The sequence below is a fragment of the Vulpes vulpes genome, chromosome 6 (assembly GCF_048418805.1).
Source record: "Vulpes vulpes isolate BD-2025 chromosome 6, VulVul3, whole genome shotgun sequence".
NCBI lineage: Eukaryota > Metazoa > Chordata > Mammalia > Carnivora > Canidae > Vulpes > Vulpes vulpes.
Window position 1 is genome coordinate 28204611 of NC_132785.1, and position 27214 is coordinate 28231824.

The 27214-nt window shown below is 38.7% G+C and overlaps 1 protein-coding gene across 4 annotated transcripts in view; it reads right to left on the minus strand.

The window, feature by feature from the left end:
- The window catches only part of KLF12 (KLF transcription factor 12), a 578512-nt gene extending 558716 nt beyond the window's left edge, over window positions 1–19796 (minus strand). Inside the window, exon 1 of one of the 4 annotated variants that reach the window (XM_072760694.1) lies at window positions 19555–19796. The gene's annotated coding sequence lies outside the window, so the exon portion shown is untranslated. The remainder of the gene's footprint in view (window positions 1–19554) is intronic. The other 3 variants (XM_072760698.1, XM_072760697.1, XM_072760695.1) reach the window with 3 other exon arrangements.
- Window positions 19797–27214: the final 7418 nt, after the last annotated feature.

The following is a 27214-nucleotide window of genomic DNA, read 5'->3' on the forward strand; positions in this document are numbered from 1 at the left end:
GACTTCACTTATATGGAGACTCCTGGGGCATTTGCATTTTTAGAGTGGACTCTGATCTTAACTCTGAGATTACTTACAAAATCAACATCTACGGTGTTAGGACATGGAGATTGGTTTCGCAAGTGGGAATCTCTACCCGAAAAATCATTTCCTATACTCGCTCTGGCTTCACATTGTATCTTTTACCCATAGTGTTGGATTCAGCGTGCCTTCTGAGAGCTTTATGTCTGTGTCTGGTTTTTTGGAATGGGGACTCAGAAATGGAGATAGAGCCTTGGAGAGAATGGCCCAGAAATCATTTACACCAAACTGTAGCTATCATTTTAACTTCCCTTGGAAGGCGAACTCCTTGGAATTATTTCACATATAACCTCTCAAAAATATTTGAAAGTAAGCTTCATTAATCATTACTCGGCTGTTTCCTAGGCCTTGTCCCAAAGGTCTGGTAAGCTTTAAATCCCTAGTGACACCTGCTGGGCAGACCTCAGCTCACTGCTGCAGGCTTTCTATCAGCTTGCCTTTTTTTTTTTTTTTTAAACATGCCAGCCTGCAGGCCAAGGGGTAAGGGGCAGCAGCCACCTCCCCAGCTTGCAGCCAGGCTGCTCAGTTCTCCTGCAGGTGACCTCTGTTAGAAAAACCCTGTCCTAGAGTCTCACCAGTACTCTTTTGGGGTTGATATCCACCCTGTCCAGCCCCCAGGAAAAAAACAAGGATCTATCAAAGTTGGAGGGAGAGAGAGAGGGGCAGTGGGAGAGAGAGAAGGAGAAAAGAGATCCAAAGCATCCGCCCCCACTCGCAGCCCCAAGTTACTCTAAGCTGCTTCTTTGTCTGAAAACTCCAAGGTGAAAGATGCTACTTGAGCCGTATGTTTTGTTCAAGCACAAACCAAATTATGCTATACTTGCTTATATCTGAACATATTGGTTTATCTTACATAGAGTTTAATTGATGCAAACTTGAACTTCAGTATGTTAGAATTTCAGAGAAAACACCATCCCTGTGATTTAGATTGCTGCGTTTTTCCTCGAACAAAGCAAAAGAGGAGCAAGGCAATTAGACCCCAGCGACTGTTGATCTTGTCCATATTCACCGACCATTACAGAAATAGTGTTTAACCTCTTGTAGTATTACCTCCTGTGTCCTTTATTGTCCAACTGCAAGATTTCTCTCTGAGCCAACAACTGCATCCTTGGACAGATCAACTAGTGTGTAAAGTCCGTGTTAGCTGATCAAGCGTGGCTTTGTTTGCACTTACTCACTGCGCATCCAGCACTGCGTAAATGGTTTTGCATATTAACTAAGTGCACAGTAACCTTCCTTTACCTCCTCAGAGCTCCACCCCCTCCCACCCAGTCTCCTCGGGAAATCAGCACTGTTACTCGCTGCGGAGGAAGCTGCCAAGAGGTTGCCATGGCAACTGTTCTGCTTTCAGCAGCTACTTTTCTGGTTTAAAGAGGGGGGGAGTGGGGGGGTGGTAGGTGGAGTGGGGGGGGGGACAAAAGAAAAAAAAAAACCTGAGGAGAACTAGGCGGTTTTCTGATCAGAGTTCAGATAAAGACAGTCACAGTAATTTGTGGGCACTGCCTAAAATAACCCAAAGGGTTAGAGAGCTTGGGCAAAAGAGGCACACTGACAAACTAAAAAGGTAAGTACAGTGGAAGGGCAATAATTAAATTATTTGGTAGTGGTCTTGAGCTGAAGCATTTCAAATTGGTATCTGTCCCTCTCACCTAGGATGCTGTTTTATGAGTCTTTTCATTTTTGTCCAGAGCCAAACAAAGATGATGAGTTTTATGAGATGATAAATGGCAAGGGGGGTAAAGCAGCACCAGAATGGGAATCTAACATCTGAAAGTCATTTTCTAAAACTTCATTCAGCACAGAAACAATGCAGCATTCAGGCATAATGAGCTGAAAGTGCACGGTACGCCAGGTCAAGTCTGCAACCTCTGAGCTCCTCTCCGAGAGCAGTTTGCCAAGGTAGGCCATGGACCGGTCTCATTTCAAAGGAAGCGCTGGGCCTAGGCAGGGAAAATTGCAACAAGTCAAAATATGGAAAGCTGGGCACGCCAGACTGGGTGGGTTCCGGCGACATACAGAGAGCTGTGCTAGAAACTGCGCCAGACACCTGGTTCCTGGGATTTCGGCAGCTATCCATGGAAGAGCTGAGCAGTTGGGTGATTCTTGGCAGAAAGCTGGCAGGGTTTGGGCAGGGCCAGGTTGTGAGGGTGGCATGGATGTGGGCAGCCTCTGCCTCGTCCTCCCATCCTCCCTGCCTCTGTTCTGCTCATCACCCCAGCACACACCTGCTTCCCGCCGGCCAACCAGCTTCCCAGGGCTTCTCTGCGTCCTGCCTCCTCCTACATTATTTATTCAGCAGTGATGAAAACCTAGTTCCTTAACCTTCCTCACACAAGCCATTATTTTCTGAGTCTGTATAGTTTTGTTCAGAACCCGGTTAACAGCTTCAATGTCCAGATGAATTTCAAGGGATGGTAGGATGGAGAGGCACAACAAGTCGCAAGAGGCCAAATGGGAAAGTAACACGTACTGTCATTCTGGTGACATTGTCATTAACATTTGGTGACAACATTATTGATATTCTTAGTGGAGGAGCAAAGGAGGCACTAAGATCTCAGAGGTTAACACCTCTTTGAGGCCAGATAATAGTAGAGCAGCCAGGAGTCCTGAGTTGGGAGCAAAGACAGCTAGCTCTTTGCATGTAGTGATTTGTTTCTGATCTGAAATACTGCCATTTCTGCCTAACCCCATGATATGGTCTGAATATTTGTGCCCCCCAAATTCATATGTTGAAATCCTAACCCCCAGAGATAATGGTCTTAGAAGCCAGGTCTTTGGAAAGGAATTAAGTCCTGAGGGTGGAGGCCTGATAATTAGGATTCGTGCCCATATAAAAGAGACCCTACAGAGCTCCCTAACTCCTTCCACCTTGTGAGGATACAAGGAGGAATCTACACCTGAAGAGGGTGTGAACCTCACCCTGGTCTCAGACTTCTAGACTCCAGAATTGTGCAAAATAAGTTTCTGTTGTTTATAAGCCACCCAGTCTGTGATATTTTGTGATAGGAGTCCAAACAGACTAAGACATCCCATGTTGTGGCAGAGATAATAGGCTTATTTTCAATTTTCTGTAGACTTTTGCCACTTGTTTTTTTTGTTTGTTTATTTTTGGTCTTTGATGAGTAGAGAGAGAGAGAGAGAGATATTTTGAGGTAGGAAGGAAGAGGTGAAGAGGAAAAGGAATAAAATATAAATAGCGGAAATGAGAAATGACTAGAGCCAATTTCTTTAAAGCAGGATTCAAAGTTTTATGTGGTTTATATCCTGAATGTTCTCTGCCCATGACAAGAGAGAGTGAGACTGAAGTTTGAAAGACATAAAATAATATAAGCAAAGTTGCACAAAGTTCTAGAAGCCAACTAGACAGGGAATAGATACGTGAACTGCCCCCTCCATCAGAACTCTCCTAAGTTAAAGCAAAGTACTAAGAGTTAAAAATGAGTGGGTTCTCCTGTGTATCGTTGATGTAGCTGGAGGCCCTATATTATATAACAGTAACAGGATAGAGAATGACAGTTCCTCACAGACTACAGTAAATGTGATTAAATTATCTCACCAGCTCCAGACTCCTGAGTATTTGTACAATGCCAGAAAACCATCCGTTAATCTGACCTGTCTGCTAGACCCCTTGATGGCACAGGCTAGAGGTGTTAGTGTTCAAAGAAATCCCTCCCTCCAATGGCTGATTGGAGGGATACCGAGTTCGATCTGTACAGTAATTGTGTCCAGGAATGAGGTGTGGAGAAATAATAAGGGGGTGGAGGTGGTGGTGGTGATGGGGAATAAAAGCAAAGAGAAAATTCGGAAATTTGTTTCAACTCTGCAACAGCTTCTATTCCATTCCTTTTCACTGACCTGATCTAATTCAAGCAGCTATTATCCCTGTGAAACACTGCCACAGCTGAATTTATTTTTATTTTGTCTGCTCAAAGGCAATGTAAAGCGAATTTGAGAGCACATCACCTTCAGGGAAAAGACTGCAGTGTATTACTCACCACCTTCCTCCTCCCCTCTGCATGAAAAGGTTAATTTGAATAAGGCTGCTGCTTCCACAAATAGAACAGTAACCAGCACAAAGCGGAACTGCCAATGAGAATGTTTTTCAGTGATGTCATACTTATACCTGCTCCTTATTATTTGCTGAGTCGTGACAATGTGTTCCTTGAATCTCACATTTTATTGGTCAAGAGCCCTGTCATTCTGAATGCTTCTGGAGAGTTTTAGACATTGCAGTTTCTATACAAGCCCAGAATTTTTTCAGCTTCTGCAGTTCAACAAATTGTTGAAGACTATATTAATCCAAGAAATTGTTGGAGAGTATTTTAAACACTGTTATCCTGAATACAAATAACAATAAAAAAACCCCTGTGATACGTTAGAGCTGACTTATGTGCCCTCCGATAATAGGTCCACTTGCAATGGAAAAGCAGCATAAGAGAAGTCTGTTTTTTTTTTTTTTTTTTAAAAACCCTCCTGAGCAGAACTTTTATGAAAGTGTTCATACAAAGATCATGCCAAGCTTAATATTGTCATCATTGGCTTAATGGGAAACAAAATGATTCTACAACAACTTATTGCCCTTTGAGCAGAACTTTCTTCAAAGAACTAGCTCTAAATGTACCAGTCTGTAGGACAGAAGGCATTAGAGGAAAGAAAAGTTACCTGGTTTATTTTTGTCCTAAGTGGGTTTTACTTTTTAAATTAGGTTTTCATGTCATTAAAATGTGTGTCTCAGAGTTCTCAGATTCCAAAGCTTTTCTGAGGAAATTCCTGTAAACAGATTTGAAAATGATACTACCTACTACTAAAGATAGCAGATAAATCAGTTGTGCATGAGTTAGAAATTATTTAACCAACTGAAGAAGTCTAAGAAATAGTCTGGTCAGCAGGAGATACTAGTTGGTTGGGAGGCCAGAACGAAGTGTTGGTGTTCTAATCTAAGGCGGCAAGTGAGCAAAGTCAGCTCTCCAAGAGCAGAGGACAGAGTGAAGCCGTCCACGGTCCATTGATGAAGCAGAACGTAGAGTTGGAAAGAAACAGCCAGATTTTAATGGGTGCTAAGAGACTAGAAATGGTTCTTATATGGGAGAATGGGATGAGAAAGGATGGGTATGAATGGAATAGACCTCGTTGAGGGGATACATGTATTGTGAGATACTTTTAGAAAAGCAGGTAGACAAATTAACAACAATGATATAAATTAGGAAGTGGTAGAAAGTACCAAATATTTTGAACATCATATCTCAAATTCAGTAGCTAACATGAAATATTTTTGAAATGGAAATGTCTTTGCCATTGTATAGCTTGGCTTATTGTTTGTTCAGTCTGATGAGCAGTTAATCAGATGGTATAAAAATTTGATTATTTTATACCTTAGATTCTTCTACAAAATTACTGTGGAACTTTGACCACTCAGTGAAAATTTTACTGCACCAAGAGCATGAAAAATATGACCAAAAATAACATTTGATTGTGGTGAAGACTGGAGAATACAATTCTACCCTTCCATTAAAGTTAGAAGGGCCTAGAGTCATAACAACATATTGAACCTTAAAAGTATTTCCACCAATAAACTTCAGGTAAATTTTGATTCCAGAGAACTATAATAACAGTTATGAAAAGTATAATGGCCTCTGGTGTCAGACAGACCTGGGTTCAAATCTCAGCTCTAACAGTTAGTAGCCGTGCAACTTTGGTCATATTAATTAATCTCTCCAAATCTCCGTCTTCTTGAAGGATAATGATGATACCATATACAAGATTATTATGAGGATCAGACTGAATAATGTATGTGTCTTATTAGTGTAGTACCTGTCTTAGTAAGTGAAAGATTTGTTTGCTGTTATGACATTATTGTGATCCTTGAGGTGCTTCGAGGACCTACATAGTCTGGCATGAGGCTGACCATTTTCTTGGACTCTTCCTCATTCTCACTCTGCCCCAGCCATATTGACCTTTTTGCCGCTTTCTAAACATTCTTAATGGGCTTTTGCCCAAAAGGCTTTCCTTTTGCAGGTCCTCTTGCCTGTAACTGTTCTCCTCCCAGGTCTAACCTCTTGACGCAGATTTCAGCTTAGATATCAGCTTCTAGGAGAAATCTGATTTAACAGCATCCTTATGGCCTTTCCCAGTGCATCATACTATGTTTTTTCATTACCGCTTACCACTATTAGATATTACTTTATGGTAGCATTTTTTATTTGTTCATTATCTGTTTTGCTCACTTGAATGTCAAATTCATGTGAGCAGCGGTTTTGTTCCCATCTGTGCTTCAGAGCCTAGAACAGTGTTTTATTTATTTATTTGAGAGAGAAAGAGAGAGAGAGAGAGAGAGAGAGAGAGAGAGAGAGAGAGATTGAGAGAGAGCATGAGCAGTGGGGAGAGGGAAAAGCCGGCTTCCCACTGAGCAGGGAATTCGATGTGAGGCTCAATCGCAGAACTCTGGGATCATGACCTGATCTGAAGGCAGATGATTAACTGACTGAGCCACTTAGACACCCCTCAGAACCTTTGTTAACGAACAATGAGGATGATGATGAAAACTGCAGTGGGAACAATAAGTTCTTCAGGACACTGCCACCACAGAAATGTGGGTGTTCTGACCAGAGAAGGGATCTGAACACCATTGCCTCACACCACAGTTTAAGATGTATACATTTTCCTACTGAACCAAGAAGTATTTCAATTTCTCCATCATATCTAAAGGATCAAATTATAAGACAATGAGAATACATAGTCCCAGTATTCTTTATGCAAAGGATGCCAATGCTCATTAGGGTAGATGAGGTGGGGGGCAGAGTCCGGTATAAATCACTGGGGCAATGGTCTAGAAGAGATTTGAGGGCAAATCCCAGGTAGAGAGTTTAGCTGGTATAGCCTTCCTGAGATCTATCACTGTTTTTTTCCTTACAGACTCCTACAAACCTGCTTGTGTTGGCTCTGATTCTCATGAACTGTTGGGTACAATGTTGGGACTGGATCAATAGTGATTAGAGAATAGAATAGTAAGTTCAGGACAGTGTTCAAGACATTACATATCTACATACACATTAGTACACATATGTATTCAATGAACCAAGTGAATGTTCAGAAACTATATTAAGATCTTTCTATTCTGTCCTCTTCTCAGGCAGTCATGATGATAAAGTAGACTCTTTTTGGGATTTCTATTTTCCTGGTAACTGAAGGACATTATGAGACAGCATAGAGCTTATGTAAGCATTAGCTCTGCTGACATTCCAAATGAGCAGATCAAATGCTACCTAATCATTTGGTTACAGCTTGGATTTGGCAGTCTTTTATAAAGTACTGAATTTGAAGGAGCATCTGCCTTTTACATCTTGGCTATGTCAGCACCTGTCGCTGCTTCTTCTAGAAACTTCTTAACGTAATGAAAGTAATATAAAATAAAATCATTGGTAACCAGCATGCTTTTGAGAGATTATAGATTATAAAAATTATAGATTATAGAAAATTGCCTCTCCTCTCTGACACCTTCCTCCTCTATTACTCTTAATTTTAGTTTTCTTACATTAGTTTTTCTTTGACCTAGAGATCTCATTAAAATGCAGACTGTTTCAGAATGCCCTAAGTGGGGCATGAAATTTATCAGTTCCTGGGTAAATCTATGTGCCAGTCTTGGACCATACTTTCAGTAACACAGATTTGGGTGACATAATCCCATGTGTTTGGTTCTGCTCTTCCAAAATAACATAAAACATTTTAATGAATATTAATAAAGCCCCTCTTTTCCCTCACATACATTCTATCATGTCTGGGTTAAGAGATTTTATTCTGAGGTATATTTACATTCAGTTGGTACCCAAGCCTTTCTGAGTCTAAGAACTGTTTCTCTCTCCATCTGCACATGGGCTGGCTCTCTGGGTCCTTCCTCATTTTTTCCCCTCAAAGCTGCAATAATCTCAAAATTATTTCCCAATCCCCAGACTCATCTCCCTTCAGCCCATCATTTTACATTCTGTCATGATACTTTCCTTTCAAAATTTTTTTTTGATGAGATTACTTCCTTGATTGAAGACCCCTGCTGGTTCCCTTTGCTTAAAATAGAGGCTGGCATGGGCTCTTGTCATCTGACAAACCTGGGCTGGAAGCCAAGTTCATTCAATTTCTTTTTATGTAACTTTGGGCAACTTATTTAACTTCTGCGAGCCACACTTTCCTCACCTGCACAACAGAGATAATAATACTTATCTCAGAGTGTCGTAATTTGATTTAGATGCCAAGGTGTAGATAAAGCACCTGGTAGATGTTTAATGACTTAATTACTTTTTTCTCCCTTTTCTTTCCAGTCTGACCAATTTTGGTTCTTCAACATCTTATATAGATATGTTGAACTTTGTTCTTCTTGTCCTCCCTCCCTAAAGCCACAAATGGATATCTAGTCCCACTGCATATCTCATTTCTCGATACATCTGCTGAAAGACTCTTCCCATTCTCCTCCACCAGGCAAATTCCCTTGGTCCCTTAGGGCACAAATCTTCTGTTTCTTTTTTTTTTTTTTCTAAAAAGACCAAGCTGTACTTGGGCAGAATTTACCACTCTCTTCTTGTCCTCTCACACCACTGTGATCATACCTCTCTCATAATATCCTTGCTGTGATGTGCTGCTATTATTTACACCATAGCTCAAGACTTTGTCTTATTTCCTGATCCTTAGTGACCAAAGTATTTGTTGAATAAAGGAACAGAATCCATGTAGTATGTAGCTTAAAGAATGGATGCTTGAATATTATATTCTAGAAACCATATATAGAGAAAAATAATTCTGAAAGTTTTCCTACAGCAAAATAACAGCTTAGGGTAATAATCCACATTTTTGGATACATTTTACTATTTTCAAGGCCCTGTTATAAATGCTTTACATACACTATCTCATCAGATTCCTAACTATCTTTTGTTGTAGGTGCCAACTCATACCTTTTACAGATGGAGAAAATGACATTCAGAAAAGTTAAATAGCTTTCCATGGCTACACAGTTTATGATTGTTACAGTAGGGATTTGAACCTATGTCTTTCTGACTCTAAAGTTCATCTTCTATACGATACTATCTCATACAATCACTGCCATAGCCTGGTTTCGATTTCTTAAATATAGATTAAAAGCACAGCCAGAGATCTTTACTAGAGAAGAATTTGTGAAGTAGATAAAGTCAGTCTCTGTGAGACTCACATATTAAAGTGATTTGGAGACAGTAGTTATTAGGTACATAAAACATATTTCTGAACTGTAAAATTCGAAAGTCTGGACACCATGTAAATCCTTTCCTTTTTATTTATTATTTGTTTGAAGCCATTAAGTAGTGTTGTTCCTGAGGGAAGACTATGTTAATGATGCTTTTCTGACTTTCAGAGATACTTTTCATTTTTACCACACAATAGTTTCATGGGCAGTCCTTACACAGATAATTTCCTTCACTAAGGCATGTAGGAGAGCTCATTTCTGTAGTCTCAAAGAAATCAAGCTAAAAACTAAGGCAAATCATAAAACTACTGTTTTATCTGCTCCTGAGAACTGCTATTTGTAACAGACCCTCCAGGTGTTTTCAGTGGGGGATATCTTGTCTACAAGAGCCTACTTACAAGAAATCATCATAAAGCTAATTGCATCTGCAATTAATGACAAATTTCTAACTTGATGAGTAATTGTGATCCCAAATATGTTTCAAGCCTCTTGGCAAAGCAATGACAAACTGTTAGAGAAGTTCTCAGTGGGGACTTTTATATTACACAGTGAAACTTTATTTTTCTATCTATCTATCATCTATCTATTATCAATCATCCATTTTACTGACCTCTTGGAAACCCTCTCAAATCTAGAGTCTGTAGAATTGATAAGGTTTCTGAATCTGGTGAATATTATCTAGACCTGGAATCTGGAATATTTGGAAACAAGAAATTGATACCTAGGAATATGTTAATGCTGAGACAGGATTTCTCAAAGTGTATTCTGGAACATTAGTTCCATGGGCTATTCAGAGATATCAGGTAAGAAAATAAAGTGTTCTAAGGCCAAATTCACAAAGAAACACCAAATCTAAAAAGAAGCCAACAGGTTTCTTTGCTACTGGACTTCTCAGAATCTTTAATACGTCAAAGTGTATTCTAATTTTCCTGGGATAATGTAGTTTCTGTCTTTTCAATTTGTTTTGTTCAGGTCAGGGATATTTCAAGAATAATGTTCTACAGAATAAACCCTGTGGAGTTGTGGGTAAGTGTTTTTCCCCTACGCTTTTGACATGTTTTTCTGGCTATAGGCTAACATCCTACTCACTGGTGTGGCATCATTGGAGATCTGATGTCTATAGAGAGTAATAAAAAAGGAGTCCTATAATTGAGTATTTACCAAAAGAAGATGAAAAAACTAATTCAAAAAGATATATGCACCTCTATGTTTATTGCCAAATTATTTACAATAGCCTAGACATGGAAGAAACCTAAGTGTCCATCAACAGATCAATGGATAATGAAAATGTGATAAATATACACACACACTGGAATCTTATGCAGCCATTAAAAGGATGAGATTGTGCCATTTGAGACAATATGGATGGACCTAGAGGATGTTACGCTAAGTGAAATGTCAGACTGAGAAATATAAGTACCTCATGAATCCACTCCCTAAGTGGAATCTACAAAAACCAAAAAACTACAAATGAATAAGCAAACAAAAAGCAGAATCAGATCTATAAATACAGAGAACAAACTGATAGGTGCTAAAGGGGGGGTTGCTTGGCAAAATGGATGAAGGGAAGTAGGAGATATGGGCTTCCAATTATGGAATGAATAAGCCATGGGAATAAAAGGCACAGCATAGAAAACACAGTTGATGATATTATAATAACATTGTCTGGTGACAGATGGTAGCTACACTTGTGAACATAGCATAATGTATAAACTTGTTAAATTGCTAAGTTGTATACCTGAAGCTAATGTAACATCATGCACCAACTGTACTCAAATTAAAAAAAAATTAAAGAGGAGAGTCCTATATAGACATACAAAGAAGCAAAGATAAGGAAAACTTGGGTAACACCCATGATACAGAGGGATCTATAATTATAAAGATTGAAAATTTAAGAATCAAAGGAATCCTATATAGTATCATAAACACATTTTAAGTTGAGTGAATTCATTTGGAGGTGCCTGAAATTTCGTATTTTCCCCACAGTATTGCTAAGGACAGTGTTCAATTCCAACTAATATAAAATCATCACAGGTAATAATAATGCATTGACGGAAATGGGACAATTGAGATTGTAATAAAACATTTATATTTCAGAAATCAGGTTATCAAGGCCTCTAGGTCACTTTCTCTTTCTCTTTTGAATCTTATCATCTGGGAATCATGACCTAAAAGTGCCTTACAGTGTGAGCAAAAGTGATGAAAGTAAGTATATTCTACTATTGTAGTGGCAGAGTCACTGTACAAGATTCTAAACCCAAAGTTAACACAAAGTCCTAGTTTCATTATACTATTGATAAACATTACTCTCTCACCACCTGAGAATTACTGTTAAAGTACTTTTCTCCAGTTTTACTTTTCTGGGGGAATTTTCCTGAAAAACACTGGGAATAATAAAGTGTGTGACCAAGAGAATTTAAGGATATGAGCTTTGGATATAGATGTAGACTACACATAGATGTAGACTGAGTTCATCTGCTCTTTTCATTTTTGGTGGGGAAACTTATCTTTATTAAAGATGCCCCATGGAAATGAACACTTCAGTTCTTCCATTGCATTTGCTGGGTTTCAAATACTCAAAAGCCACATATGGCTATTGAACAGTGTATTGAACAGTGCAGCTCTACAACGTTTCTATCTCTTTAAAAAATGAGTTTTATGCACAAGAGTAAAAAAAAAAAAACATAAAAAAATCCAGAAACACAGGAAAAGACAGGTTAACCTTTAGCTCTGTAATTAACACACTTCTGCTTCTTCCAACTTATTGTTAAGGAAGGGAACAAGCCAGCTTGTTTCAAAATACATCTCTTACATGACTCCTCGAAATCAGGGACTCCTTCCCTCAGTGTTTCATGAGAATTCACTTCCATGAGGGCTCCTGGTCCACTGTATTTGTCCAAAGGTTACAGTTGGAATAACCTCAAAGAGTAGAGTTTCCAGCAGGGAGGGAGAACGCGTTGCAGTGGGTAAGGGTAAGACCATGGCAAACAGAAGTTAGAAAAATTTTTTAAATTAATTGAAAATTCATAGTTTCAAAGGCTCCAGGGACATGGACAAGAATGAGGAAAACATTAAGAATGAAGAGAAGGTATAGGAGAGCTTTCTGTGCTGGAGCCAAATGCAACACAGATTGAAACCAATCAAGGAAATTGTTGTATAACAGGTCACTGGAAAAACCAGTGAGTGCTACTATTTTAGTTAATTTTTAAGCAAGGGCAGAAGAAAGAAGGCAGTATGTAAAATAATGAAAGAACAGAAGAGTATCATATTTGAGACAGTGCCACTAATATTAATGTATAATTTTCGATATAAAAAACTCAGGGTTTATATTTTAATATTAAATATGTCTAATTACAACTTCAGTGATACAACAATATTCAGGAACAAAGATAAGTATAATTTTTCTGTGAAGATACAAAACTAAAGAGGTCTTAGAGGTACAGAATTATGTTAGGATTTAAAAATCAAACATTCATTAATTCTTCATTTGTTTATTCAACAAATATTTGCTGAGCCCCTTCTTTGTGATGGGTATTGTTGTAGACACTGGGGAACAAAGCCAAGCCCCTGCCATAATGGAGCTTGCCTTCCAGTGAGGGAAGGCAGACAACAAACAAATCAACAAATACAGAGAATGTTAGATGTTTGTAGGTGCTCTGGAGAAAATAAAGAGAGCTACAGGGGATCAAGGATATTGGAAGTAGCAAGTGCTGATGAGTGATAGAGGAGGCTGCTATTTTATATAATGTGGTCAGAGAAGGTCTCCCTGCAACTGTGGCCTTTGAGCAGAGATCTGAGGGAAACACAGGAACCAGCACATGTCTATCTAGAGGGGCATCATTCCAGGCACATTTGTTTCTGCGAAGGTTCTGAAGTTGACACATGTTTGGACTGTCTCATGAACAGTAAGGAGTTGAGTGTGGCTGAAATTGAGCAAGTGAGGTGAGAGGGGAGAAGTTGTGGTCAGACAGGAAGGAGCTGAGTGCAGAACCTCGGCCTTTGCAAGGGTATTGGGCTTCCTTTGAAAGAAATGGGAAGCCATCAGAAGGTTCTGAGCAGAAGCGCAATGTGATTGGGCTCGTGTTTTGCTGGTGATTTTCTGTCCTTGCATCTCAAACATGCCTTTCACAACACCTTTTTATTTGCTTGCCAGACGAATTGGAGTGGATATATATATATAATTATGTCAGTATTATGAGATTTGTTTCTACCAAATTTTGGGCAAATTTAATTAATGGTAGGATTTCCATTGCATTTTTATAATAACAAAGTTGCCTTAAGTTACACAGCAATTATCAGCAAAAGAAAATTGAATTTAGGTTTCTTTACTTCTCCTAATATTCCCCTCCCTTTTTAAAATTAAACTCGAAGTTTAAGGTGCCTATAAGATATTTTTTGAAATAAAATTCCATAGACAGTTTTAGTGTAAAACATTCAACATGGAAAGAATTCAAAGCAGAGTGAATAGAACTCAGAAATTGTTATGTAGTGTTCTTATTTCTACTTCTTAAAAAGAATTGTTCTTAATTTTTAAGGTTCAAGGAAGGGTCCAAGCAACCACTACAACCTCAAGCTTCTATTTCTGTTTCCTTAGCTCTAACAGTTCAGGGAGGTAAAAGACAAAGTAAGAAAAAAGAAGAGAGGCTAAAAGTTCAGAAGGAGGTTCTGGGAAGTTCTCTCTTCTGTTCCCAAACTGGTGAGTATAAAGCAGACTTCCCACATGTAAAAAGTGTCTCTAATGGAAAAAAGTGGTTATAGCAAGAGGAAATTATGTTTAGTTCCATAAGAAGACCTCGTTGGGCATCTTTTTTGAAATGGAAACAATTTCAGATAATAGAATGGAGAAAACTATCCAGAAAAATATTTTCAAATTTTTCTTTCAGAATGAGAGGGCAATTTTAAAGAAGAGGGCACTGAAAATAAACAAATGGTCTTATCCTTGATAATAAAGACATATTTATTTAATCAAATGCCTTGAATTTCTTAACTAGTAAACGTATCTCTATTTTAGACATTATTCTCGATTGCTGGCATATGACTTTCTTTAGGTCTACACAGTAGCAGTGTTTAATTCATAATGGCATGAGCAAAAGTGGGGTTTTCAAAGATGACCTCTGGGGTTTGAAGATCAAAGGAACTACACAGAACCAGATATATAAAAAAATAATGTTTAAGAGGGAGGGCAGGGATGGACATATGGACGTGTTTCTTCATTTCTCTTTAAGATGATCTCTGAGTTGGTTTCATTTCAGAGAGAAAGGCAGGCATCATTTTGCCTCTGTTTCCTAAATACGTCACTGAGAATTTTAAGGGTGGTGGTCTTAAGTGCATACCTTAGTTCAGAAGATATCTTATATAGTTTTTCATATAAAATTCACTCTTGTCATTTGAAATTCATTTCTGTTTGCCATCTAATAATAATATTGAAGAAAATTAAACTGAAAAGATTTTAATAGTGCATTTGATAAAGAAAAGCAGTTTCCAGAATTAGGTGTGGAAATTGGTTTTAGGAAGGCAAATGGTTAGGTCTGGGATTTGGGGATGGGACTGAGAAAACCAGGTAGGTAGGCTTGGAGCCTTAGTGGGCTGTCACCGTATGTGTCCATGCAGTTGCTCTTACAGGACTGACATTGACAAATAGGGAACTTCCCAGGACATGCTTTGACTAGGGAGAGGGATTAAACAAATGTTTTCTTGATAAGAAAATTTCCATCTCATTTTGGTATGTCTGAGATTCAATATTGCATTTCCAGGTGTCTAGCATCTTAGACAACATTTTGAAAGTCAGCTAGCTCTGCTGCATCTAAACTTTCAGATGCACATATCTTTTCTATTTTGTAGAATTCTACAATGAGGAACAGCAGATCTAGAACAGTATTTCAATATAGCTTTTAACTGACCATCTTAACTATGACGGATCCCTGATTACTTTTGCAGCTAACAATGCAAACCCAGAAAAATCCCTAAATGGAAATCCTAGTCCTCCCCACCATCAGTGCTTAACACTGTACAATGAAGGCCACCCAAAATAAATCCGTGCCATAATTTCCATGATGACAGTCCTCAATACAGCATTTTGTTATTGTTTCTTTCAAATCACTAGAATTCTTCCCATGTGCTGTCATGTCTCTAGATAACAGCCACATGGAGATTAAACGTGAGTTTAAATGAACTTTTACATGCCTCTATATTTTCTTCGTGGATTTTATTATTTTTAGAGGCAAGTGATGAAAGGTTATTCCCTGCAAGATTTAGCCAGTTAAACGGGCAGCATAAAAACCTGAAGCCCTGCAGTCAGACACATAAAGAGCAAAGGGGAAAATGGGAAAATGTTCCATTGGGGCTGCAGCTTTTCAGAGTGTGCAGGAATGATGTCATTTGTTTTTACAAAACCCAGTTTAAATTTGTTCCTGCCTTTCAAGAACTGCAGCAGAGTGCATCTGTGGAGACTTCCTGCATACTATATTTCAGGACGTTAGAGTATATGCTGCATCAAAATTCAGCCAATTGCAGGGTACGGTCTTGCCCTTCCCAGTTTCATTTGCTCCCCCTACCTGAAGCAAGAGTGTGCAGCCCGGGCTAGGTCCCTGCTCCGCACCCACCAGCCCTGTTACAACCGCAGAGGCATCACTACATGCCTCAAATGGCTTAAAGGAGAACAATACCCAAATAAAAACTTCCGGTTTCTCACGTGCACTCATCTCATTCACAAATAATCTCCCGGGAAAGGTCTGTTTGTGAAGTCTGTTTTGGGTTTGTTTTGTTTGTTTAAGTTAAGTCTTAGCCTTTTGCTTGCAGCCCCCACCCCCTCCAGCCCGCCCCCCCACCCCCCCCACCCCATGTGGTCTGGAACCACCACCACAAGAGGTAAGGAAACAAATCCTGGGCTCTTAGACTCCCCACGGCAGAAGCCAAATCTTCAAATTCAACACTAACAACTGCCTTTTAACACAGTAAACTCCATTGCCGTGTATATATTGGCACACGATGATTGGAAAATTAGCTGCGAAGCAGATGCAGCATCTTATGAACTATATGAAAGGGATAGAGGGAGATTACAGTATGAAGTTGACTTACAAAAATCATGGCTAAGATACGGCTCGAAAGAGACGCACAAGCCCTTGAGTGTATTGCCTTGCTTTTCCTCCATATGTACCTGAAGCATGTTGACAACCATGGTGTCTGTAGTGGGGCTTCTTTGGTTGTGAGCAGCAGAAATGGAAATCTGGCTAATTTAAACCAAAAAGATGTTTATGGGAAGTCTACTGGGGAACTCACAGGGTGAAAGGAAGGCTGAAGAGCCAACCCAGAGATGACAGGGGCTGTTTTGGGGGTTCTCTGTAGCAGGACCCGATTACTGGGATTCTCAGTGCTCAGGTGCTTAGCTCAGTGATGAGTTTCTCCTTCTCTTGCCTTATCATTCTGCCCAAGGGGTGAAACCCTGGGAGAGTGTCCTGTTGGCTCATGGATCACATGCCTATCCCTTGATTGACACACAGGGATACCTCACAAAGGTATCCCAAAGGAGGTGGGGACACTGCTTCTAAAAGGGGAAATGGATACTGTTTGCTCTTCCCTATCACCATGACACTGCCTTGGCTCAGGGCCTTGGAATTTCTTGCCTGGATTAATGATTCCCCTTTACCTCATATTTAAATTCTTTTAATGGTTCATCATTTGTAAGTGACAAACCAGAAACTTTTGAAAATGAACAGAGGTGCTCTTGATAATTATACCGAGATAAAAGGCATAAACTGGACCATTTTTGGCACACTGGGGGGTGTGGCCATCTTCCTTTTATCACAAACTTCTACTTCTCTGTGCTTGACTTAACAAATTGAGGAAAAGTGAAAGCTCTTTAAGGACAGAAACTTCATTTTCTGGGTTTACCAGAATCTTATTTTCTGGGTTACAAGACTTTGTGAACTTAACAAATCCTTTAGGCTGTCTTTCATATAGATATAACCTTTTGATTTCAGGAAAGCTGGAATTGGACTGTAACCTTCTGACCTTACTCATACAAAGAGATCTACCCTGGATTGTCTTTTCCAAGGCCTGCTCTGTCTACAGGATAAATCACAGGGTATGTTATTTGGTCCCCATCTGTACTCAGATCATGTCGTAAGGCCCTTCCTTAAGGACTATCTTCCCCATTAAAAAAGAATCTTAAAAATTCCTGAATTTTCCTGCATAGTTGCATCACAGAGTAAGGATCAAAGAGGTTTCCTAGATCAAGCAGAAGCAGAAGCCCAAGCGGATTCCTTTCTGGCCTCTCCAAAGGCCCGGCTGACAGACTAATGAGTTGTGCTTTAATCCACATGGATGCCCTTTCTGCTTCCAGCTGGGTGCCGTGAGAATTGGGAACCCAGGCCTAATGAGCTATACCACGCTACACTAAAGCTCTGTGATAAAGGCCCAGGCTTTCCGCATAGACCAAGGCCCGAAAGCCAAATGCATCCTGTATCAGAAACCAGGCCATCCCTCCTGTTGTTCTCATCATTCTCCACCTTTTCCATACTGTTTCCCTTTCTTGGAAAGAGTTTGATCTTTCCATCAGTCATTCTAGAGCACCTCTCATTCGTATCATTCTAGAACAGGACTTCTACCTCTTTTTGTAACCACATTGGCTCCCTGTGCAGAATCTATGGTGCAAAAAGCAAAGCATTTCCAAGCAAAGATGCTATGGAAATAAGAGATTTTATCTAAGTCCTAAGTGTCAGCACCAAGTACTGCACCAAAGCCATGTTATGGAAAATTGTGGTTAAAAATGGAAAGTGAGTAATGTTTGTATTATGCTGACTGATACATTTTAAAAGACTTCTGTAAGGTTTACTTTATAATACCAAATACTTTGAGAGAAAAATGAAATGACTGTGGAAACAGAGAGAGGAGGATCATTTTCTGCAAGGGGTGAGCATCTATTAACCATTTAGGAAGTATGGTAGAGAGATGACCTCACTGTTTGGAAGCAAAGTAAATGAAGATGCAGTGGAAAAGGATGCGTACTTGAGAATCTCAGCTGAGGGCCAAGCAAAGTAGCTTTTAAGCTAGAAAGTTGAAAAGTTTTTGGTAAAAGAATACATGCCTCAGCACCCATCAGACATCAGGTTCTACAAAAGAAGAAAAAATATCTCCCCTTTTAGAAGTTCTGTAACACTTAACATTTTCTGTTTCTCCTTATTGCTGAACATAATTTTTTCTACACTCTTACTTGAGATGCTTTCCTCAGAGTCTCTGTCTATATGATCAGAGGTAACGTGAAAGATGGCTAATCGTCTGAATAATTCAATCAGAGTTGTTGGCAACATGTTATTAAACTCCTCCCCTCCTGGTATCCCCCTCCCCCTGACTCATTCTTTTTTCCCCAATAGCATTCCTGATTTTTAAAGAATTCTTGATTTATCTGCATAATTGTTTTCTGTAACTCATGTTGCTTGAATATACACAGTTTGGTATCAGTAAGAGTTCCTTACAAATCTCCACATCTGCAGAGGGTATCATGGAGAGAAAAGAAAGAGGTACCTATCCATTGGTTGTGCTGGCTGATTACCTCGCTCAAATTTTTAAAATACTCCAAATTTAAAAATAGTGCTTACATATAAAAGCATTTGCACATCCACATATTAGAATTAGCTTATTTATTCATATTTAATTTTTCTCTATTTAACTTCATATAACTATTAGGCCACTAAAGGTCATCAAGTCTTTAAGTCTTTTTCTTCCTTTGTAAATTTTTTTGACTTAATTAAAAATAGAAAACAATTAGCATACTGTCTCTCTAGCTCTCTTTTAGTGTTTAACCTCTGTGGAGGCAGGATCTATATATATTCTCTATTTACAATAAACATAGAAACTTTGTTCCCTGCTTACAGCTCAGTGGGGCTCACTTAATAATGTAAGTCAAATTCAGTGTGAATCCTTAAAAATAAATCTTTCCATCTCCCTGAAAATGTCTTTCTAGTAAAACTTGTTTGTTAAATGACTAGAATTCCCTTAACAAATAAAGCATAACCCTGATTGCTGCTCTTCCCCTCTGAGGTGATGATAAATTGCTGAGGAGTAAAAGCCTTCATACTAATAACAGAGGAAAATTGACTCTTAGATCCCATCATTTTGTTTACCAGCTGTCTTTACAATTCTATAATAACCCTAGCCCACATTAAAAAAAAATGTTCAGAGATAGTAAACTAGATGAGAAACAAATGATCTCTGCTGAAATTAGTTTAAGCAGGGGAACAGGCTGGAAAGAAAGATTTGATCCAGAAACTTACCTATATCTCAGGCATGATATCCGGTGACCACATACTCGGTGCTGAAACACAACTCAGGAGCATTACATCATCATGACAAACTTTCATTGGCTGAAGAAACCCCAAGGATAAGACAGGCTTTTAAGGTGCTGTGTGAAAACTCCTGTTGGTTCCTTATCAAGCTATTGCCAAAATATTGAAAGGCAGACTTTTCCTATACTAATACTGTCATGGCTGAACTTACAAAACATTGTTAACCATTTCTTATGCATGTTCATCTCCACTTTAGTCAATAGTTTTATATTTAACTCTAACCTGTTGGGAGACTTTTTTTTTTCCTTTAAAAAATTAAAAAAAAATATTTGTTTTTATTTAGCTTGTTTTTATTGCAGGTGCACAGTATCACTCTGTGGCTGGCTCTTATTTCCCCTGTTACTGTTCAGGCCACCTTTCCTATTTTTAAACTATATTTGAATCAATAAATCCAGTTTCCTCTCTCTTACTTACTCAGTCTTTATTCTCTCTAGGCAAAGAAAGCCAGCACCCACAGATTCAAGAAAGCATAAGTGTGTTTATTTATTGTGAACAATTTAATTGGAACTAGTGCACAAAGCCCTTACTTCCTCATTATTCATGTTCATTGTTAGTTTCTTTTTTTTTTTTCTATTGAACTCTATGAGTTATTTATGTAGCGCTCATTACCATGGTGATTTACAGACCAAAACCATGTGAAAGATTTCAGGGTATGAGGAGGTTTCAGTGACTGAGTGAAAGCAATGGAGCGATGGTCAGAGCCCCTGCATCACCTTTGTATCCATCCTCACTGCCTGGGCCAACTTCTGATGTGGGGCAAGTGCTCTCATTATAAAAAGGAGAATATTTTAACAATTAGATTGATCATTCAGTAAATGACAATATCACATTACTAGCGAGTGCCAACCTTTCTCTCTCTTTCTCTGTCAGTTTGTCTGTCTGTGTCTCTCTCTTTTTTCTCTTTCTCTTCAACTTCAGAGTGCCAAGAAAGACCAGGATGATGACGGGGTGACTGAATCAGTGTCTTTTCAAGAGTCTTGTGCCTACTCTTTCTTAAGACCTTGACTGTCAAGACAAGTAAATACAGATGCAAACTAATACCCTCTAAAATTCCCAAAGCTGGGAACTAAGAAATATGTTACTAGTGCATGTTAGGCCTGCTCAGCTCTGTTGCAAATGCCCTCCTGTTCCTCTCAGACTCTGTCCTCAGCCATGTGCCTTGGAGGAGCCCAGCCACCTGTTGCAAAAGAAGGAGTGGGTGCCAGAATATTACCTCCAGAGATCCTTTATTTTATTTATTTATTTATTCATGAGAGATACACACAGAGAGGCAGAGACATAGGCAGAGGGAGAGGCAAGTTCCCTGTGGGGAGCTCAATGCAGGACTCGATCCCAGGACCCCAGGATCATGATCCAAGCCAAACGCAGATGCTTGACCACTGAGCCACCCAAGTGCCCCTCCAGAGATCATTTTACTACTATTTCTCAGACTCCAGTCTGAGGAGAACAACGGATGATCATTTTTCCATTATGTAGAATAATACTATGCATTCAAGGCCCTAGATTAGGGTTTAGAGATATTTAGAAACATTCCTAATGGTGATCAGAAAGGAGAGAGAAAAAGAGAGCTCTTTCTAATTTTGTGACTGCTAAGAAGAAGAAAGAGGAGTACCAATTAAGGGCTCTCTGCTTTATAGCTAGGATCAACAAATTAGAGTAAGTCATGTTCCTTGCCCTCAAGATGTTTTATACCAGTGGGGAGACAATATTAATCCACAATTATTGCTGAAGTCTGATAAAAATATGATAGGTGTATAATACGTTGGTGGACATCTAAACAAGACTGGTAGATTCTACAAGAGGAGACTTTGGAGCTGAATTTTGAAGTAGGAGTTGGAGAGCTGAAGAGAGAAAGTAAAGGATTCCATTAAGAAAACAGAATGGAAAGGAAAGAAAGAATAGACAGCATGGCTTGTTTGAGTGACAGCAAATAGCTTTTGGTTTATGAGAGGAAAGAGCAGTGTGGAAGATAAACTACATTGATAGATATTATCAAATCATGGACATTTTATGAACTAAGCTAAGGGTATGGACTTTAACTTGAGAACCATTGAAGGTCATTGAGGAACTATAATCAGATTTGCAACTCAGCTATATTAGTCTAATGGTAGCATGGAATGGGTGGGGATGGATTGGAACCAGGAATTCAAATTAGTTTGTATTTCAGTTGCAGGAAACAGATGGTACTTTCAAAGGGCTCAACTGAAGAGAGATTACTGAAGGACTATTTACAGGGTATAGACAGGGTTAAGGGAATCAGCAAAAGAGGGAAAAGCACCCAGGGAACCACAACAGCAGGAAGCTGTTATTGCCCTATGCTTATTGCCAGAGAATGAACCCAATGGGAAGCCAGAGAGTAGGAAAGCTGGAAGTTGCAGTAATTATAGTTTGGTCTCTCTAGGCAGAGAGAAGGAGAGAAGTGTAGAGAAAGTATCTTGAAATGGGATGATGATGGGAAATATAGAATAACCAGTGTGGCTGTCCAGCATAGTACTCCAAGACAGAAACCATCAAGATCTCCAGTAAAACTAGAGAAAGTTAACGGGTATGAGAACATTTAAGGAGATAGACTCAATAGTATTAGTGTGTGTGTGTGTGTGTGTGTGTGTGTGTGTGTGTGTGCATTTAGGGAGAGAGAAAGAGAGGGAGAGAGAGAGAGAATATGGCAACTTCTAGGTAGGACAATTTGTGGTTTGTTTTTAGTCCTGAAAAATGGACGAACAGTTTGTTCATTGGTGAGAAAGACTGTATAGATATAGACTAGCTGCAGTCTAGGAAAAGTTTCATTTGAATGCTTCTGGGATCTCTAGGTAAACTGTCTATTATGTCTGTGTCTAAAGCTCAGAAGGGAAATCAAGGATCAAAGATAGGCTGGCACAATGAGAAGTCATGGGTATGCTGAAGCCAAAGCTGTGGATGAGATCACTCAGAATGTGCATAAGGTACAAAAAAGGGAGGTGACATGTGGAGCTTGGGGTCACTGACAGTTAAGGGGTAGCTGGAGTAGAGGGGCCCAGGAAGGAAAACAGAAAATAATGTTCAGACAGGAGAGAAATAAAACACAGAGAAGAGCAGTGTTATGAAATATTGAGAAGAGAAGATCTTTAGGAAGAAGAAGTGGTCTAGAGGACAATGCAGGAAAGAAGTCTGTGGGCTAAGGACAGCACAAATACCCATTGGTTTGAATGTAATATGGAGATCATTGGTAATGCTGGAAAGAGTAGGTTCAGTACATGAGTTTGAAGCCTGCCTACAGGCTAGATCTGGTCTGCCCCCTGTTTTGTGTGTGGTTGATAAGGTAAGAATGTTTTTGTCTTTTTAAATGGTTGAAAAAAATTGAAAGTACAAATTTTTTGATGTCCATGAATATTATATTACATTTAAATTACAGTGTCCATAACAAGTTTTATTGGAATGGATCTAATATCATTTGTTTATGTATTGTCTGTGTTGGTTTTCACACTGTAACAACAAAGCTGAGTAATTGTAACACAAACCGTATGGCCTGCAAAACCAAAAATATTTACCATCTGGGCCTTTATGGAAGTTTGCTGACCGCTGCTTAGCAGAATGGTAATGTTGAGGCCAAGTTATAGTGGAAGGTGTAGGGAATATGTAATAGGAATCAAAGAGCTCAAACACAGCTGTCTTCTGTAGAACCTGATGATGAAGGAAAGGAAAGAATTAGAATGGTTGCTGGATGTAGTGGCAGGGTTGAGTTTTTTTTTTTTTTAAGATTTTATTTATTTATTCATGAGAGGCAGAGAGACAGAGAGAGAGAGGAAGAAGCAGGCTTCCTGCTAAGAGCCTAATGTGGGAGGGACCTGATCCTGGATCCTGGGATCACGCCCTGAGCTGAAGGCAGACGCTTAACCACCAAGCCACCCAGGCGTCCCGAGGTTTTTGTTGTTGTTTGTTTTTGCTTGTGTGTTTCATTAATGAGGGATAAAAATTCTTTTTTGAGACAGGATAAGATCAAAATATTTTGAAAGTTTGCCAGAAAGGGGGTGGGAATAATGAGAGACATATCTTCTAGCATGAGGGAATGAATGGAAATGTTTGCTCCATCAGAGGTGATGGGGAAAGCAAATCTGGAATCCCCATTCTTCTCAGGCTGGAAGCTGAGTCATTTGCTGAAGCCCAAAATGAGTGATGACACTTACGAGTTTGAAGGAGGAAGTGAAATATTTGAGATTGAGGAAAATGAGAAAGGAAATTGAACAGAAACATAGGCAGCATGAATGTGTGGTGATACCAAATTAAACTTGTTTGAGTTTCTTCAGCCAGAATAGGTGTTGGAGTGAAGAAATGAGACAGTTCCATCAATTTTGGTTTGGGGTATTGTAAGGCAGGTATAGCAAGAGTAAAACATTAAGTGAGTTAACAATAATGGGAAGAGGTTTTTAGAAGGGAGGGGTCAAAGGTTCCTCCTTTATTTTCTGCTAGTGTGTGTTGTAACCAGGTGGATGCACAAGCTTTGTTATGGATTGGACCTATCTTATGAATAACTGGAGAGAGACTAATGCGAGAAAAAAATCAACCTTTGGGGACTGGAGTTCTCATGGAGCTTAGAGAGTAGGGTAGTGGGAGTGAAAAAATAGGAAGCTGGAAGAATTGGGGGTAATAAAAGAGTTTGGACTTTATGGTTTGCCTAATGCATTAGGCAGCCTGGGCTGCCATAACAAAATACCATAGTCTGGGCAGCTTTCTATAACAGAAATAAATTTTCTCATAATTATGGGGGCTGGAAGTTCTAGATCAAGATACTGACAGGACTGGTTTCTTTTGATGCCTGTCTCCTTGGCTTTCAGATGGTTGCCTTCTCTCTGTGTCCTCACATGGCTTTTCTTTTGTCTACTTACATCCCATGGCATCTCTTTCTCTTCTTATAAGGGCACTGTCGTACTAAATTAGGGCTCTACTCTTACGAACTCATTTAACTTTAATTACCTCCTTAAAGACTTCATCTCTAAATACAGTCACACTGGGCATTAAAGTCTCAACATATAAATTTGGTAGGGGGGTGCGGGTGTGGGGAGGGGGACATGATTCAGCTGCTAATACCTAGGTAGAGTGTGCTTAGGAGAGTGAGTTGCTGAGGTGAGGTGTGAGTGAAGATCATCAGAATTGAGGCAACCCAACAAACTATTAATCTCACAATAGTGCGACCCCACATTTTGTGATTAATTTTTTTGAATTATCATGTTTCGGTGGGGTTTTGACTAAATACACAAAGTGAGGCTAGTGGAATAATGATAACCGCCAGTAATGATAATTAAATATAATTATCATATTGATTTAGAAAGCATGCAAGATATTTATCTATTAAACTTAGAGATCAGCTAAAACATTTCACATAAACTGTCCCAACATTTTAGGTCAAGTTGAAAAGTCTTTCCTTCTGTGTATGTATGTATGCATGAATGTGTATCAATATAGCTACCACACTCACAGTTTTTGTGTGCCTCTTTTGAAAGTAAATGTAATTGATATGAAAATTCACATGGAATAGTCTGTTTTTTTACATGGAATAACAAAAATATGGATGGGTTTTATATGTAAAAATCTAAATCTGGAAATAGCGACATGGTTAGTTTGTGTGTAATGTATTTATAATGGCACTTATTTTCATAGCTAGTAAATGGCAGAAAAGCCTAATCAGGCATTACTTTTAGTGTCGTTTCTCTATAGAGGAAACTGAGGCTTGAGAACAATATATAGCCAATGATTAGCAAAACACTGGAAGAAAAGAGTTTAGCCATCATTTTTTGGAACCCGTTTCATTGGCACATATTTAATTATTTCTTTCTCTAAGTAAATACAATTGTTTTAAGGTTGACTTATTAGATACATCTTCCCTCAGAGGTACAAAACTGTTACTTTAAAGTAAAGAAGCCAACAAAACAAAAAAAAAAATAAATAAATAAAAAAAAATAAAGTAAAGAAGCCAAGATACTATCTTGTTAATCTTTATCTCAGAAACAGGGCAAGGAATACTACCTAAATCTGAGGCACTGGGTCTTATGAACTGGAGCCTAGACTTTGGGCATGTCCCTTCACTGCTCCTGCTTGGCTCCTCATCAGCAGAGGGGTTTGGTAAAGATAATCTCTTCTCTCTAAACTCCTATGTGCCAGTAACCTTTGCTTTCCAAGAATTCTAAGAATGTCCAGGGAGCCAACTCTGATACAAATATAGTCCTTGAATTTGGAAAATACTACCAAGGATATAGCATGGTACATAATTTCCTGGAAAAAGTGAATTCTGACTACTGCTTTTGTATACATATGTCAAAAGGTATTGTGGAAAGTCTCAAAAACTAGATTAATTTTATTTGACTTAATTAATACATATCCTAGATAAGAAAGCAATAGAATGCATTGATTAATCAGATATAATCAGTATCAAAATTCAAAAATGATAAGAAACCATTGGAATGAGAGCTGTTACAACTACATTAAAATGATCTATTTTTTTAAAATGAGGAAAAATTGAGGTCATAGAAGCCCTGCCTATGTAAAAATTGAAAGAATAGTTATAAAGAAATGTCTGAAATTTAAGAAATGCCTTGAAACAGTAAACAAGTGAAACTGACAATCCTATCACTAGATTCTATCTCAAAGATAGAGTAATATGATGTAAAAATAAGGTTCTCCAAAAATTCTTTATCTGTATTCTAGGCAACATAACATGGGTTATGTTAAAATCCTAAAACACTTGCAAGACATTCATAACCAGTATTTCTTGGCTTCAACTATAACAGATATTGAGCAGTTTAAAGATAAGTTCTGAAGCATTCCATTTATGGCAATTTCTAAGTATAAACTTTCTCATTAGGCCAAGAATGTACACGCTTTAAGACCCTGAAAAGAGTAAGACTGGAGAAAAGAATAAAATAGCAAAGACCATATTAACACAAGAAGGTATCTGGATTACCAAGATTCTATTTAGTGGAGAAACAAAACAAGGTAAATTAAAAAACCAATGGCAGAGAATTAGGAGCTCTATCCAATTTCATTTAAAATCTAAATTTGGAACAAAAATAAAGAAACAACCTTGGGACTGAAAAGTTAATCAATTAAAAGTTTAAATATTTTCCCCATTGCTACAATGTTGTTTTTTGTTGTTGTTGTTGTTGTTGTTGAAAAAGAAAATGACTATTTATTCATTTAGAGAGAGCATGTGAACTGGGGGAGGGGCAGAGGGAGAGACTCTCAGGCCAACTCTGCACTGAGGGCAGAGTCCAATGAGGAGCTTGATCCCACAACCCTGAGATTGTGACTTGAGCTGAAATCCAGTTGGATGCTTATAGCCACCCAGGTGCTTGAAAAGGAAAATGATTTTCTAAACATCATTGATTTAATTATTTTTTTCTGGATATTGAGTATGCTAATCTCACTTTCCATTTTATCTTCTGAATGAAGGTTCCAAGCTAGCAAAGAACAACAATACTAACTATTTAGCCACCTACATTGCTTTCATACACATGTACTCAGATATGAATGTAGGAGTGCTTTCTGACCCTTCTACTACTCTTTATTACCCTCTGTCCTAGAGCAAACATGGTTTTTGAAAGTTTGAAAATATTAT